This window comes from Setaria viridis, chromosome 8 (genome assembly GCF_005286985.2).
Source record: "Setaria viridis chromosome 8, Setaria_viridis_v4.0, whole genome shotgun sequence".
In the NCBI taxonomy this organism is placed as follows: domain Eukaryota; kingdom Viridiplantae; phylum Streptophyta; class Magnoliopsida; order Poales; family Poaceae; genus Setaria; species Setaria viridis.
Genome location: NC_048270.2, coordinates 29,541,058 through 29,557,650, shown reverse-complemented (window position 1 = coordinate 29,557,650; position 16,593 = coordinate 29,541,058). Strand labels below are relative to the sequence as shown.

General features: G+C 41.4%; 1 long non-coding RNA gene and 1 pseudogene across 1 annotated transcript; one reads left to right on the top strand and one right to left on the bottom strand.

Annotated features, from left to right (window-relative positions):
- Positions 1-16,593, top strand: part of LOC117834462 (disease resistance protein RGA5-like) — a 54,306-nt pseudogene that overhangs the window by 5,357 nt on the left and 32,356 nt on the right.
- On the bottom strand, positions 11,875-12,476 carry LOC117834727 (uncharacterized). The gene is made up of 3 exons (XR_004635752.2): positions 12,372-12,476; positions 12,012-12,125; positions 11,875-11,911 (listed from the first exon to the last, which is right to left on the bottom strand). It is a non-coding gene; the product is annotated as an uncharacterized lncRNA (long non-coding RNA).

Here is a 16,593-nt window from a genome sequence, read left to right as displayed (position 1 = left end):
AGACCAAACTGGTCTGACCACTTTGACAAACCGGTCTAACCAATTTTCCTTAGTGCAAATCTTCTTGAGATCATAACTCCCTCATCCGAACTTCGAATCGGATGTTCTATATATGCATTTTGATCTACTCGATGAGAACTACATAATGGTGAAGTCTAATTTGCATTTTGAGAACTTTGACTAAACTAGTCTGACCGGTTTGGAGATCGTTCACCCAGATCTGCCAATTTTGACTGTCAACAGTACCCTTGCCCAATAAAAGGTTACGGTAAAAGTGCCCGTCACCCGCAAAGTGACAAATCAAAGAAAAAGTGTTGTATTGTTTCATTTTGATTAAACATTTTAAATTACCTTTCAACTGTCTCTTAGCTTAATTATCTTTTGTTAAGATTATTCCATTATATAAGTACCACATAAAGACTTCAATCTTGAGAAGAAGCTTTAATTTCCAAAAAAAACTACATGGAATGACCATATGATTTTCAATGCTCTATACATAGATTAAACTATTGAATTAATTCTCCATTCTTATGTAAAAAGCATGTAAACTCATCTGGCGTCTCAGTCAAATGCATATTTTAAACCCTTGCAACAAGCTCATGCCATTTTTCTAGCTAGTTTTCATCCACTAGGGCTTTATGAAAAGATATGTTTAGTGGAACTGAGTAAAGCACGCTTGCTATATTGCTGCATTCTTCTTCCTTACAATATTACATGGTGTGGGATATTGATCTTTGAGTGGTGTTTGGTTTGTCCTAACCATACATCTTCCCAGGAACATATCTGAGTACCAGATATGTTGTTCATATGTACACACTTGTATGGATGCCCATTTGGACCTTAAAATACAATCTGAGTTGGACAGTTAACAAAATTTTCAGCCAGAATATGTAATTAAGGGCTTATTTTCGTTCTACAAATAAAATAATTATTATTTAATTTTCTCAGTAAATTTTCCAAGATAGATTCTATCAACATCAACAGAAAATTGAATGTTGATTGCAAGAGTGTGGAGGACTAGTTGGAGGTGGAAGTAATTATTTACTGGCATCTTGAATGTTGAATGGAGAAAGTAATTTAATCTGCACAATATTGGAAATTCTGTAGAAAATGTTTGTTAGTTACTCCCCCCTCCAATAAAGAGTGCAATTCCAGTTTTTTCTAGGATAGATTAATGGTGGCGTGAAAAGAATCTCATGCCCTCATTTATTGGCCATATGCAGTAAATTTTGGTATGCAAATCAGATCTAACCACTTAATTAGGCAGGTAGTTAGATCTAAATCTTAGGATTGCACTCTTTTGTAGGACTTTTTCCAAACATTAGAATTGCACTTTTCATGGGACGGAGGGAGTAAGCCTCATTGCACTGTGTTTTCTTATGATAATATAGTTGCATAATTGGAAGTTATCTTTAAGCGTTGATGTTGGCTAAATAGTAATACCACCTTGAAATTCTTGAGACTGCTCTTGTTCTTGTATATATTTTTCTATTTGATAGCTCCATCATTTTTGGAAAAATAAACGTAGCTTACATCAAGATTTTACTAATATATGGTCTATTTGCATCCCCTGATAGGTCTTTGATTGTTATTGATGATATATGGAAAACTTCTGAGTGGGAAATAATCCAATATGCTTTAATTGGGAGTGAATGTGGATGTATCGTTATCTCGACAACTGGCAATCTTGTTGTTGCCAAAAAAATTGGTGGTGTCTATCCGCTGCAGCCTCTTTCTACTAGACTCAAAAAGGTTATTCGAGATAAGAATACGACACACTGAAGATGAATGTATTCCTAATGAATTGACTGAAGTATCTAGGGACATCTTACGAAAGTGTGGTGGTGTACCTCTTGCAATCATTACGATAGCTAGTATGCTGGCTAGTAAGGAGGGAATCGAAAAAAGACATCAACACTGGTCCAAGGTCTGCAAAACTCTGGGTTCTGGTCTAGAAGATAGTCCTGATGTAGAAAAAATGAGAAGGATACTATCAGTTAGTTATTATGAGCTGCCTCTACATCTGAAAAATTGTATGTTGTATTTAAGTTCATAAGCAGATGATCACAGGATTTGGAAAAGAGAATTGATAGAGAAATGGATGGGTGAAGGGTTCATCATCGAAGAGCAGGGGAAGTCCTTTTATAAGGTAGGTGAGGATTATGTCAATGAGCTAATGAATAGAAGCATGATTCAACCATCGAAGGATGCTTATTTTCGTGTGCATGATATGATACTTGATCTCATCACACGCTTGGCAAATGAGTGGTTTCCTGGCAACAGTAGATGACCAACAGCCGAGCTATCGATAACAAAGGATGCATCGATTGTCCCTCATCAGAACCAGCAGTGAAGAGGGTGTCAAGCAGTTATCAACTTTAAACTTGCAACATGTGAGGTCACTTATTGATGTGCGCTGTGAAGCCTTCAATTTGTTGCCACCCCTTTCAACCTTTCCAGTCTTACGTGTACTGATTTTAAATGGCTGCCGGCGAGTGGACAATAGCTGCTTCAAGAACATCTGTAATTTGTTTCACCTTAGGCACTTGGATCTAAGTGAAACAGGTATCACTGAGATTCCAAAAGAGATCCAGAAGCTACAGCTTTTACGGGTAGACATAAGTTATACCGAAGTATGCGAGCTGCCATCCACTTTTGTTCGTCTAAGAAACTTGGTGTGCATGCGTGCTACCATTCTGTATGGAGTGCCAGCTGGGTTCGTGTTGGGGGTACGTCTTAGGTGAACTAAGGCTAAAAACCCCTGTGTGTGTAAAAGAGATCCAAAATAGGGACTAAGGGCTTATTTGTAAGGGTTAGGGACTCGGTTGTAACATCCAGAGATCTTGTTGTAATAGCACATGGACCTCGTTCTGATATTCAACCCAACCAATGGAATGGTTGGAAAAAGTATAAACAGCCTCCTCCACCTCCCTATAAATAGAACTAAGGGGTGGGAAGAGAGAATTTTTGGCCATTTGCTCACTTGGTTCTCTTACAAACTTGGCTTGTTCTCTCCCTCCTCCTCTCTACAATCTGTTTGGGATTCTAAACCCCAACAGTTCGAGAACCTCAGGTCGTTGCAGGAGTTGGAAGGTCATGGTATCCGTGTTATGTCCCCAAGACCCCAACCGTGCTGACCAACTTCACCGGCCTGACCGAACTAAGGAATGCAAAATTCTGGATCAAAAAATGGGACCAGAGCTACGTGAAGCCTCTCCTCCAGTGTCTATCCAGCTTGGTCAGTCTCGAGTATCTAGAAATATATGGCTCCAACTGTGTCTTCAGTTCCCCATGCGAGAGGCTAATAATGCCGAGACCTCAACAGCTTCGGAGTATAGTCCCAATCACCGTGCAAGAAGCAGTGCCAGAATGGATGTCCGCGCTCCGTGCCTTGACCAGCCTGCATATATCCACATTATTACCTCTAGGAGGGGAGGGATTTCATGTCATTGGGAACATGCCATCCCTTTGTCATCTTCACATAAACTTTAGATGAAGCTACAGAAGGAAGAGACAGAGAGTTAGTCATCAACAACTCTTGTCCGTTCCTTTCTCTAAGATGGTTTGAAATCCGTGAAATCACGAGAGTGATGTTTGCGCAAGGAGTAATGCCAAAGCTTGAAAGGCTGGGGTTAATATTTGGAAAGCTGGAGATAATGGATCCACTTGGAGACTTAGCTATTGGGGTTGAGAACCTTCCTTCGCTTGTGGATGTCGGTATTTCGCATACCCCGAGAAGTTGAAGGCTGCGAAGGATACAATTCAAAACGCAGTTGCCATGAATAAGAATAAACCCTCGTTGCATATTAAACCGATGGTACATAACTACACTAGCTCAGCCTTTATCCAACACGCATTTTTAATTATTACGTATTCCCTTAGGTTTTTGTTGTTTGATTGTCCAAAGTGAAACAACTTTTCGTTGCCCGGTCTGCATTCGGATTTATTGTTGGTGTTTGGAGCCTACCTCAGGGCTTGTGCTGCCTAGGTTTGGGCATGCTTTTCCTTGCTACTGCGAGTAAGCTAAAATTGGTTGGCTCGTGCTGGCAAGCTATCACTTGATTGTGCGCTAGCGAGGGCGAGGCTAGCTTGCCTATGTACCAAAAGCAGCCCCTAATACTGCAAATGTTCATGATACATGAAATCAACAATTTTCTTCTCTTGGTTGCATTATATGGGTGACGTCAATTTCAAAGAGTGGACATTGCTATTATTAGCTCAACTTTTCTTTGATTTATCATTTTCTAGATCCGAGTTCTTAAGTTAGGCCATTCTCAGTGGGGGTTTCATTCTCATTAAATAGAGTGACACATCAGCGTTTTTTATGATGTGGTAATGAATTAATGAAGAGAGAGGTGAAATGAGTTTCATCACCATGAAACCATGTATACACTATTTCCAATATGAGCTCTTTTACGGTAAACAATACTACTACTTAGTGGTATATAGTATATATAAGATATAACTATTCATTATTTTAGATAATTTAGTAATTATTACATTGTAAAAAGTGATATTTCAAATGGATTGGTCTTTTAAACTTTATGTTGGTGTCAAAAATAAAATTATAGTGATACCATTTGTGTTCTTTTACCATGATACCCTTATACTACCTATAGTACTCATGAATACTACCCATACCACAGGTGACGGTCCGATGTTTTTATACTAGTCTTTTTCAAACACTATTATAGCCTATTATTGTGTACCGTAAAAGAGCTCTAATAGTTGTGTGCACCCCGAAATGGAGGAAAGGGTCGGAAGTTATACTTCATCTGAAAATATAGCATGGCCATTATATAATATAATCTAAAGTAACCTCCGATTTACACCAAAATTACCCAGATCTGGCATTATCTAAAATAACATAAAGTCACGCTTAAATATGTATCTAAATTAACTACATATGTCATCATAAATAAATACACCAAAACCAGTATATGAGTCAAAATTATCTATTTTTAAATTATTAATATAATACAAAATACTAACGTAAGATCGTCCGCTCCAGCAAACTTTTTTTCAAATCCCTCTATAGTTTGTTTGTGGTGTTTCAGTGTTTGGCTAGGGCATGGTTAGAAAGGGAAAGACATAACTGAGAAACTCTCTGATTTGGGCTTTTCAGTGTTGATCATCCAGTTGTTTGATGAGTTTAGGAGTGGATTGTAATCATAGATATTAAGGTAACTGAAATCTTAACTTTATGCTCATGTGTTCTCTTTCACTAGATCTGAAATTTATCTTTTTTCAGAGCTATTTTAGGTGATATTTCGTTTTTAGCACATTTGGCTGTGATTTTGTTGGAGTTTCTTGGGGCAACTTGGTGGTAGGATATGTGTGACCAAGTCTAGAGTGATCCCATAACAAATCTCTACTTGAGCTCCTCATATCTCAGGTTTTGCCCAATGATCTCCCCCCTCTTTGTTTGGTTCCAATTTCAAAATGTATCAGTAACATAAACAGATCGTGTGGCTGCATGCCTGCATCAGGACTGGGAACCTAACGAGTCCATCTCGCATGCTATTAATCGGAGACAAGGAAGACAATGGTGAGCATTTCGCCGGGCCCTGGCCAGATTCTCCCGTCGGACACTCTCAGCGTCACAACACCCATCCTGCTTTCAACTTTGCTGGTGCTTGGCCGCTGTGCTTCAGAGCCCCGAAATCTTGATCTGAAAAGCTGCAGCTCGTGCTCTCACGCTGTGGCTCAAAGGGAGCTTTCCCTCCAGCGATAACCGCCAGGGGAGCTCGCGGCAGGATGGGACTCCGGCGAGGATGGGGTGCGCCAATCGCTGGCGGAGCTTCTCACGCAAACTGGAGGTAAAGGCGGAGAGACGGAACAACCATGCTTCAGAAGTTCAGTATCGTTATCCGTTGACGAGCCTGTTAATTAACCGATACCGCGTTAATCATTTACCGGGCAAGCAAAACAAACACGGTTAAGGGAATCATATCACTCCATCAGTAGGTCCCGTCCAAAATTTGCCTAACCCAAACAACACCTTACTCTGTGATCGAGTCGGTCTAAGGCAAAGGCAGAAAGTGGGAGTTGAAAGTTTCTGTTGTTTGGTCTTGACAGGAAATGCTTTCGATATTTATCTATTGTTTGATGATACTAGCCGGTACAATATAAGTGTGCACATAAAGAAAGTTCGCATGGAGGAGTGTATAGAGATCACCAGGATGAGCCTGCCCTATATACAAACCAGGGCATGATTCAATGGCCAGAGAGAATATCAGTTGCACACTACGTTGTTGTTTTACAATTAACTTCATCATCATTGACTCATACATTCCCGCAAAAAAACTTGATTCATATTTTAATCGCATATTTTACTACGAAAATTTAATTATTTCTCAGTTTTTTATCAAATATCTTTGAGTTTCAATTTAAACATTCAAATTTTTTAATGAACTTGTAGTTAAATATGTGAGAGATTTTAGAGTGATTGAAAAAAATGAGAGCCGTCCATCCCGAGAAATCGAACGGTGCAAACAAAGGAAGTACCTTGAAATATCTAAAGAAAAGTACTAATTTGGTGGGACCAAGTACCAAAATAGTGAGAAATTACTATGATGCTCTTTTTAATTATGTGTAAATTTATTTAATTTTTTTGGTGAGCAAAATAAGAAAGGAAAGTACTTGGAAGTACCACTGGTACTTTAGAACCATTGTAACAAAGCTTCATATGTATACATGTTTTTCTTGGAGATTTTTCTCGGATATTATATTTTCTCTCTGATACTATATATAGATATGGACAAAAACTTTGAATGACGAGAGTAATACAAAACCTTATTGTATTGTATTATCGTTAAACATATGGATTCATCTATTCATTTGGGCAGCAGCACACCCCTGGAGAAGCACTTCGACAGTAGGCCAAAGTGCCATTGTGGTTTAGGTGCTCGCATAACCTGGAGCACTTCTCAGTCGTACAGGGGTGCTGTGAGGATCCAGCGTGGAAGCACGGCATCCCTGGTTTTGGCTTCGGAGTAGGGCAGCCCGAGCCTACACATACAACCAAGGCAACAAGAATGGTTAGTTAAGCAAATAGTATGAAATGTCTTAAAGATAATGAAAAGTGAAAGTAAGGTTTGTCCATACAGATTGCCCTAACACAACATGTGGATGTGTTAGATATGACTGCAAGAACCAAGAAAACAGCGATGGCGCACTTGGTGAGCGCCATGGGGAAAAGCTGTGAACTTCTCTATGTGAGGAGAAAGATATGTATTTCTTCTCCATTTTGGTGTCCATGTGTTTATATATAGGTAGAAGTTAGCCACTCCCCTATAGAAATTAGTGACATCTATAGTTTTGTTGTCTTCTATGAATATATGATATCCTACACTACTGTTCTCATATCTCGATGCTCATATTCCATATCGATCCATCTTATTAGCCTGGAATAAATATGCGAATATCCAATTCATATATTCATATGTGCTATCCATTTGTTTCATTATTTCTCTCTTGGTCGTATTAGTCACTTGTGCTGAGCATTCAGGTATTAAAGTAATGAATACTATGATATCTTCAACCATTTAACTCGTTACTTTTGCATTCCCTCTAGAAAATGATGCTTTGATATCTCAAACCTTATGATTCTATATCTTCTTAGACTGGTATGAATATGCGAGTATATCTTCTTATCCGACTCATGGATTTGTTTCATTTTTTATTTAAGCGGTATTCAATGCCAGTATACTCTACTTTTCTATATCTATCCAGAAAAAAGTAACATCTAACTTATTGCTTCTGGTCCCTCCAGTAAAAAGATAGGTAGGTACGACATAATAGGATGACATGGCCCTGCCCAACGCGCGACGACTAAATATCCTGCTGCCGTTGCTTTTCTCTTGTGCAAATGGTAACTAGCTAGGGTCATTGCTGTGCTCGCCATCATTTCTCACATGCACGTCTGCAACACTAGTGCAATGGCCGGTATACCTGTAGAGACTGCCATTGAAGAGCTCCAAAAGTTGGTGAGGCAAAGGTTACTGTTGCGTGCTCCACAGTGGGTGGAGGTGCGTCAACCCTTTTTTGTGAATCATTCTGTTCAAACGCTCACCGCAGCCTGGCAGGCACTACCCACCCAGTAACTTTTTGTTGCGTGCCTGAGGTTATTACCAGTTCCATAACATACAGATACACTGATACAGGAAGCCACAGCAGAGCAGTAGAAGTGCTACGCTGTGCTACTGCTCGCCGTGTTATTGTCGTATATATGTGTGTTGTGCCTCCGGTACTTAACCTTTCACGTCCAAAGTTAACTAACGACACTGCCTCCTCGTTCTTTGTTCGTGTAAAAGGAACAACAAAGACCATGAGCTGGCCGGACCATACACTAAACTTTTTTATATCACATATATCAGATCCAAGGATTATTGAGAAGCATATTCTTTATATGTGAAACAGAAACATTTGTTTGACCATGCCAGAATAGCTTTAAAAGCTTATGAAATCGCAGTAAGCTCTTGTTTCTGTTATTTCACTATTTGGTTGTGCAAACCTTTACCCTTTCTTTGGTAATCTAGAGTTTTTCTTAAAGCTTTCACAAACATTCTAATTTCAAATGAGGTTGTGTTTTATTATTTTTACTTGGATTTTTGTTGTGTTACGTAACCTTTCACGTCCAAAGTTAACTAACGATACTGTCCTCTCGTTGTTTGTTCGTGTAAAAGGAACAACAAAGATCATGAGCCAGCTGGACCTCACTCGAGAACCAAGGTGCATTACATATACACTAAACTTTTTTATCACACATATCAGAACCGCAATAGTACAATTTGCTTCTATTTATTGTGTTTCTAATATGAGCTTCTATTTATTGTGTTTCTAATATGAGCTCCGATTGCACATTGATTATTGAGCAGCATTATCTTTGTATGCGAAACATAAACATTTGCTTGACCATGCCAGAATAGCTTTAGAAGCTTATGAAATTGCATTAAGCTCTTGTTTCTGTTATTTTACTATTCAGTTGTGCAAACCTTTACCCTTTCTTTGAAAATCTAGAGTTTTTCTGAAAGCTTTCACGATCATTCTAATTTCAAAGGAGGTTGTGTTTTATTAATTTTTACTTGGATTTTTGTTAACTTAGATGAGGTCCTTTTTTTTCAAATCAAGCATTTCTATTAATGACACATGACGGTATCATGAAGCTTGCTTCGAGAGTAAGCAAAGTTGTGAAAGGATGGTGTCCATCTGGTTCATCCATAAAAATATGGACAGTTTTACCTTTAAGGATATTTAAGTTGTGTGCTCCATATGGTCTTTCGCTGTAACTATATATTGTGGTGTGAAGGATTGGGGACTAAGTTTTTGAAAAATATACCCTCATTTTGTGCTCTTTGGCTAGGGTATGGTTAGAGAGGCAGAGACAAAAAGGAGGAACTCTCTTATTTGAACTTTTAAGGTTTGATCGTCCAGCTCTTTGATGAGGCTAGGAGTGGATTTTAATCATAGATATTAAGATAATCGAAATATTAACTTTATGCTCAAGTTCTCTTCTTTCACTAGATCTGAAATACATCTTTTTTGGGGCTATTTTGGTTGATTTTTCGTTCTTAGATTTGGCTGCGATTTTGTTGGAGTTCTTGGGGCAAATTGATGGTAGGATATGTGTTAGCAAGGCTAGGGTGATCCTATAACAGATCTCTACTTGAACTCCTTGGATCTGATGTTTTGCCCAAACTTTCCCCTCTCTTTCTAGGGTTTTGTGAAGTTCGTGTTAAAGGCTCGATCTTTTTGGTTGTTTCTGGTGGGAATGGATCGTCTATGATCCACCGAGGCTGTGGTTCGAATTTTGTGCGAATCAGAGTTGATTTGAAAGGGTTTTGGAAAAGAATTGGATGAGCACGGCTGTTACAGTGTTGGCAGCGCTGCGTTGTTTTCCAACGTCACCTGTGATCTTTTGATGCTTTTCTTCACCGGAAGCTTTGGGTTCAGCTCGTTCAACAGCTTCTCGTTGTTTTCCCTAGGTTTAGGTGTTCAGCTCCATCGATCTGAAGCTCTCTCTGTTTTCCGTTGTTCAGATCTCACTCAGTTCGTGCAGGGAGGTTCAGATCTCAGCTTAAATTCGTTGTTCTGTTCGGCAGGTTCACATGCAAAGCTCGATCGAGTCTCATGGGTCATGGCAGCAGCTGCAGCTCTTCTTCAACAATAGCTGAGGTCATATCGTTTTGACGCAGAGCAGCTCGAACTCGACTGAATCACTGTCCTGTGCTGATCAGATCTGTTCCAGCAGCTGCAGTTTTCGGCAGTCGTTTCAACATCAGTGAGGTGCGTAGGGTCTTTCTTTATTGCTGCAGTTCAGATTATGAATCAAGCACTTGTTTAGTCAACCTGTACTGCTTAACAAATTGTTTAGTCACAGCAAAGTGCAATAGTTTGATCTGTTGGCTTGTTTAGGTAGCTGGTGGTCTCTGTAGTATATCAGCAGTTTTTCCTTTTGTTTTTTTTGGTGAACAACAGTAATCTATCTTGGCATGCAGATTAGATTTCTGCATCTACCATTTGAGACCAAAATATCACAATTCACAGAGCCAAACGTCCAAGCTCACAGCCAAGGTTGAGTGTAAAATGTCATCTGTACATACTCCAAAACAACACAACACCATGAACACTTGATTAGCTTGCAACCAGCTTCAAGGGACCCTCCTAGCATTTCTTCCAAAACTGCCTGAAAGCAATATGTCATGGAATCAGTGATAATTATGAGCAAAGTAGCAGAAAAGAAAAATGCCATACAACAAGCCTAAATATCAGTGTTCTAGGTACTGCATGTGTAAATAGATTCAAGTTCTCAGTTTCTAGGTACTGTGCAACAGCCACCACTGCATTTCAGTAGGATCCGTAAATCTGTGTGTACAATGTTCCTGTTCGACCAATGCATCTATTGTGCTACTTTTCGCTTAACACTAATTGTGGTACAATTACTAAGTCAAAATCCAAAAAAGCAATTATAGCATCTCATATACATAGATTAACAAACATGAGGTGCACAGCCAGGAATATTCATTAAAGTTCAAATCAAGTACTACGATCTTAAAGTTAACACTTAACAGAGTCAGACCTCAGCAATCCAGGGAACTCACAACATAGCGATTACCGTTACCTGCAGTAACTTGGATGCCTTTGCACAAATAATGCCTCCAGGGGCTCCAAATGTAATGCCCACATTGCTGTTATTTCTAATTTTCTTAGTTGAATTGCAAGCAACGACGACGTCTTCAATTCCATCTCCACCCATTATAGACCAGCAATTATCATTGAAACTGCTGGCATTATTAAAGCCCCTAATGGAAACATAAGATGGTTTGATGTTTTTAACTGGACAACAAGTTGTACATGAGAGTTGGGATGGAAGTTCAATAGAAATTACCTGCTCAGACTTTTACTAAAGGTCCTTAGGACTGCAGGTTGCCTGCCCAACGCGTACACTACTTCCCACTTGTTTCTTGAGCAATTTGTCTAAGGTGGCGCAGTGCCTGGATACATAAAGCAGCTTGTAAATTTTAGCATCAAGTATAGCGATAAGAAGTACTATTCGAAGTTTCAAAAAGAAAAAGTGGTCATTACTCATTTTTAGGACATATACAAAAGACTATTTCAGTCATGAATAAATAGCTTCCCACAAACTGATGATTGGCACTTTTCAACAAAATTTACAAATTTAAACTGAAAACATTGGATCAAACAGATTGCAAGAATGTACCACAGTAGTCATTTTCTGTGCAACTACTATAGAAGACTCATACAGTGGCCGAAGCACTTCAGGAACACTCCATGCCTAAAAGAAGAAACCAGATACAATCATTAATGGACAACATACAAACTGAAAGTGTTGAAGGATTAAAATACAAATACAATCACGTGCAGGGACTAATGTAGTTGGGGCATACATCTGTAGTAACATAAAAACAATAGCATCCACAGAATGAATCGTGCAGTTCACCAGAAAGGCTGAAGAAGCATCATGAATGCAGCAAAACAAAATTGCCCACCTGCATGTAGACAAGTTCAATTGTCCCCCCATTTCCAGCTGGAAACATTGTAAACACTTCAAGGCTTCGACAATCACGGAACCAAGATGGACGATCTTTCAAGATCTCTATGACCTGCAGAACACAGTCATATCATAAACAGATTTTTTTGAAAGTAAATAATAAAAAGCAGTTAAATTTGTCATTTGTTGGTAGGTTAAAGATGAAAATATTCGAGGGCAATTGTACGGTCAAATAAAGATTTAGGGTTTTTTTACGAGACATAATCTAAGAAGGTATAGATGAACACACTAGAACAAAGAAAAAAATGAGGGATATCCATAAAGGTAGCATGAAGACCCAAACAATTGAAATACTTACTTTTGTTGGTTCTAGATTAACCAAACCACATGCGCGCAGCAACACCACGGCAACCATGCGAAATGGCCACAATACCAACCGAATCCGGACCAGGCTAATATTACAAAACAAAATGTAGTTAGCACCTAGCACTTATATTCCTGCACTCTAGAGATATGTTCACGTTATCTGGAATCGCATACTGAACATTCAAGATATACGCTGCAACAAGATGCCACTATTAGCTTATTTGTTAGCTAAAATGGAAGAGCACGTAAAGTGAAACATATATAAATTATGAAGTATACCCAACTTCAGTGCGCCCCCGCGAAGTATACCCAACTACCAAAACACATTTATCGGGATAAATTAGGAAAGTGATAGCATAACTACCTTGCCATCGTATTCTTTCCTCAATAGAACTTCAGGTGCGATATAAGCAGGTGTTCCAACAGTCGACTTTGGTTGTGAGACAAGCCACATCTGCGGGCCTTCAGGGTCATTGAGGAAGAACTTGTTTTTGTCCATGACATGTATTACACAAGGTACTCTTACCTCAATCAAAAGGGTCGATACCTGGCTCTTTGTCTGCCTGTCATCATGTCTGCCCTATGCTCGTGGCTCGCAGTCACCTGCCTACACGTCAGGCGTCAGGACAACCGCTATCTCAGTAATCATAGCAACGACCTGATCTTCATTGATACCATATTCTCACCTGGCTACCTGATTCACCCCACCATATTCGCAACTGTTGTCGTGGCATTCCTGGAGGCATACCAGCTGTACCTGTACATGGCCTCAGGTTGGTTCAAGGTGGCTCTGATACGGAGCTACGTCACCGCACCATTTTTGCAAACAAGCTGTTGTTCTGAGATGATCATACGTCTTCTCTTGATGTTGAAGGCGTTTCCCCCATGGAAGGGCAGACTTGGGCAGTACTGTCTCCTGGAGAAACTTGGCCGCCAAAGTAGGTTAAAGAATTGTCTCCATTATACTACACTGCGCCTGATGGACAAGAGCAGGAAGAAGGGACGCAAGAATTCAGTCAAGCTGTCCGAAAGTGTGAAGAAAGCCATCATTGATTCCCTACTAGTAAGCAACGGACACCTGACGAACGGGGTAACATCGCTGCAAAAAAATGGCGTCCATGGTGACCTCACGTGGGCATGTGACGCTACTGCTACCGATGGAGCGGTGACTCGCACCATTCTTGTCTGGCACATTGCTACAACACTGTGTGAGCACCAGCTGGATAAACAAGGCAAAGAAGCAGAGGCGGTTAGAACAGCCTCCACTTTATCGAAGTACTGCATGCATCTGCTCGCTTTCGCACCTGACCTCTTACCTGACCACAGCTCTATATCGGAAGCCATACTTGATGACTCAATTGATAAAGAAGGCGACCAGTGGCAGCGACTAGGCGAGCAACTCGAAGGCGCCAATGATTTGGAGAGCAGGTGTAAGAAACTATTCAAGATTAGCACCAATGACGGTAATGACGATGAAGCTCCGCTTCTTGCACAGGGCGCTCAGCTTGCAAGGCAGATTGAAGGCATACAAGACTCGAAATTGCAGTGGAAGGTCCTCTCTGATTTCTCGGCGGAGATGATGCTGTATGTCTCGCCGTCTGACGATGCCCGGGTGCACCTGGAAGTTCTTCCAAGAGGAGGGGAGTTCGTCACGCACCTTTGGGCGCTGCTCACGCATGCCGGTGTGCTGAAGCGAGGACCTACAGAGCCAAAGGATGTTGTGTGATATGTCCAACTAGTGCACAAGTAACAGTCCATATATCAACCTAGTGCTTGCAAGTTGTAACATCCTATGTATATTGCCTACAAACATGACAGACCTACTTGTGGCATAACATGCGCTAGTTAGTCTGTCGAGTCTGTATCTCTTTTCATGTCGTGTCTGTTGTCGGATTTTGGACATAGTGGGATCTGTAATTTCCTCGAGTTTCATTAAGAAGAGTGCACGTTCAGGGTGTTGGACGTGCACGCGTCTTAGTTGGTCATTACAGTCATGTTCCGGTGACCACTTGGGTCACGATCCTTAGTTATGTTCCGTCTATAAAGGGGAAGAAAACCGAAAACGTTGCAGCTTCGTCGCAGCACAAATCCACTCCCTCTCAGTTGCATTTGGTCATGTGTCGATCGAGCAAATCCTGTTGCAGCAGAGATTGACCCTACTACTACACAAGGGGCGGGGATCCCCTCTTGAGGATTCCAGCTCCTCAGGGAGGGGTTCAACCTTGAGGATGACGTCATGGTAGGAATTCTTGCATTCATGTTCGTAACGAGACTGAGTGTTATGGAAAAATATGGTCTCCTCCATCTTCCCTCTTTAGGGAAGGGAAGCCTTTATTCTTTGCTGAGTGTATTGGATCCCCATTTCAAGCACAGGTAAAATGGGTATTTACACGATGTTGGGATCCTAACACTAGTAGAGAATTAGCTTTCGATCCGCCCCCTTTTGTCCCGGTTTAAAGTTGGCCCGGGATAAAAGGGGGTGCGCCACGGTAGGCAAAAATGGAGGGGAGATTTACTCCCGGTTGGTAATTGCAACCGGGACTAAAGGCCCCCCTTTAGTCCCGGTTGCGACGGCTAGTGGGGGGCTGTCGGTGGCGGCACCCTTTTATCCCGGTTGGAGGCTCCAACCGGGATAAAAAGTTTAGTCCCGGTTGGTGCCTCCAACCGGGACTAAACTTTCAACCGGGACAAAAGGTGTTCCTTTTTGTCTCGGTTGGAGTTTTTAACCGGGAAAAAAACTCATCCCCATTATATACGGTCAAGACAGAGGACTTTCTTCCTCCTCCAGCCCGAGCCAGTCCAGCACATTGACAGAGAGAGCTGAGCTTCACCTACTCTCCGGTGGTGCCGAAGCAAGCAAGGGAGGTGCTGCCCGAAGTTTTTTCCCTCATTTTCGTGGGAATTTCACTCGGCCAACACAAGTGTTGTGAAGGTTTGCTACTTCATCCTCGTGTTATGCTTTGATTTATGCTTTGGAGATGGAAAGATTATTTGCTAGAATGTGATGATGAAGTAGAAAAATGGAGAGGTATTTTGAGCTAGAATGTGAGGGAGATTGATGTGTCATATATAGTATGCATTATTGCAGTGGTTTAAAAATGATGCTACCTTGTCTAGACGGTTTATCTTATCAAATTCAATATGGTTTTTTAAATCCATACTTGTTGAACTTGCATACCGTCTTCGCCTCGGCGATGATGTACTTGCGCCTTGTACAGAAGCCGGAAGCGAAGAAAGGAACAGATCGAGGAGAGCTGGCGGCAGATGCTAGAATCTAAAGTGCAGGCACAAGAACAAAGAATGATGGATGAAATCAATCGGCGGGTGGCCCACGTAGTTGCGGAGTTGGCCCAATCTGGAGCATTGTCGATTCCTAACACCGCCAGCCCTTCTCAACGCCTCTTGAGCAGTTGTGCTTCTACAGGGGTCCCCAATGCGCAGACGCCCAGGTTACCCGTGGAGGAGCAACGGTTCCCCGTGGATGCCATCACACAACAGACCTCATGTGAGCTGCATGCACCGGTCGGCAACCTCACTATTAAGGTATACTTATACATAATATTTATGCAATCTTGTCAATTGATCCAGGCCTCGAGATCGGAGTTCAACTTGTTTACTTCTGCTATATGTACAGGTAGCGTACGGGAGTGCGTTAGCAACCCTGGCGGGGCAGAGCAGTCATGGCATGGAAATTCCACCAGGCTACGCCAGCATCTGCGTAGAGCAAATAGTTGATAGCCAGTATGAAGGTCTAGAGCTCGACTTCCCGGGAGGCGACGGGGAAAAGATATTGGCAGATGCGCTTCATGGGATCATTCTATGGCAAAAACGCTACATCATTATTCCCAGCACGGAGCCATCTCCTTAGACCTTAAGACCGCTCCCCGTAGATCCCCAGCAGCGACCTTCTCCTCATACCTTGAGACCGTCATCTCCTGCTCCAGGACCGTCCCTTCCATCTATATCAAGGTCTCCATCTCCACTACATCCTGGTGCTGGGAGCGACGACGACAATAACAACACCCCTCCCCGATCACCGTCGCCGGCACCAAGAGCGGCCCCCTTGAAGGAACCTGCACCACCACTAAAGAAGTCACGAGCACCACCTCCCAAGCAAAGACAGAGAAAGAAGAAAACAAAGGAGCCTGAAGTGACTCGTAAGGAACGCTGGGAGGCAATGTCTCATGCGGAACAGTGGGCAGAAATCCAATGAG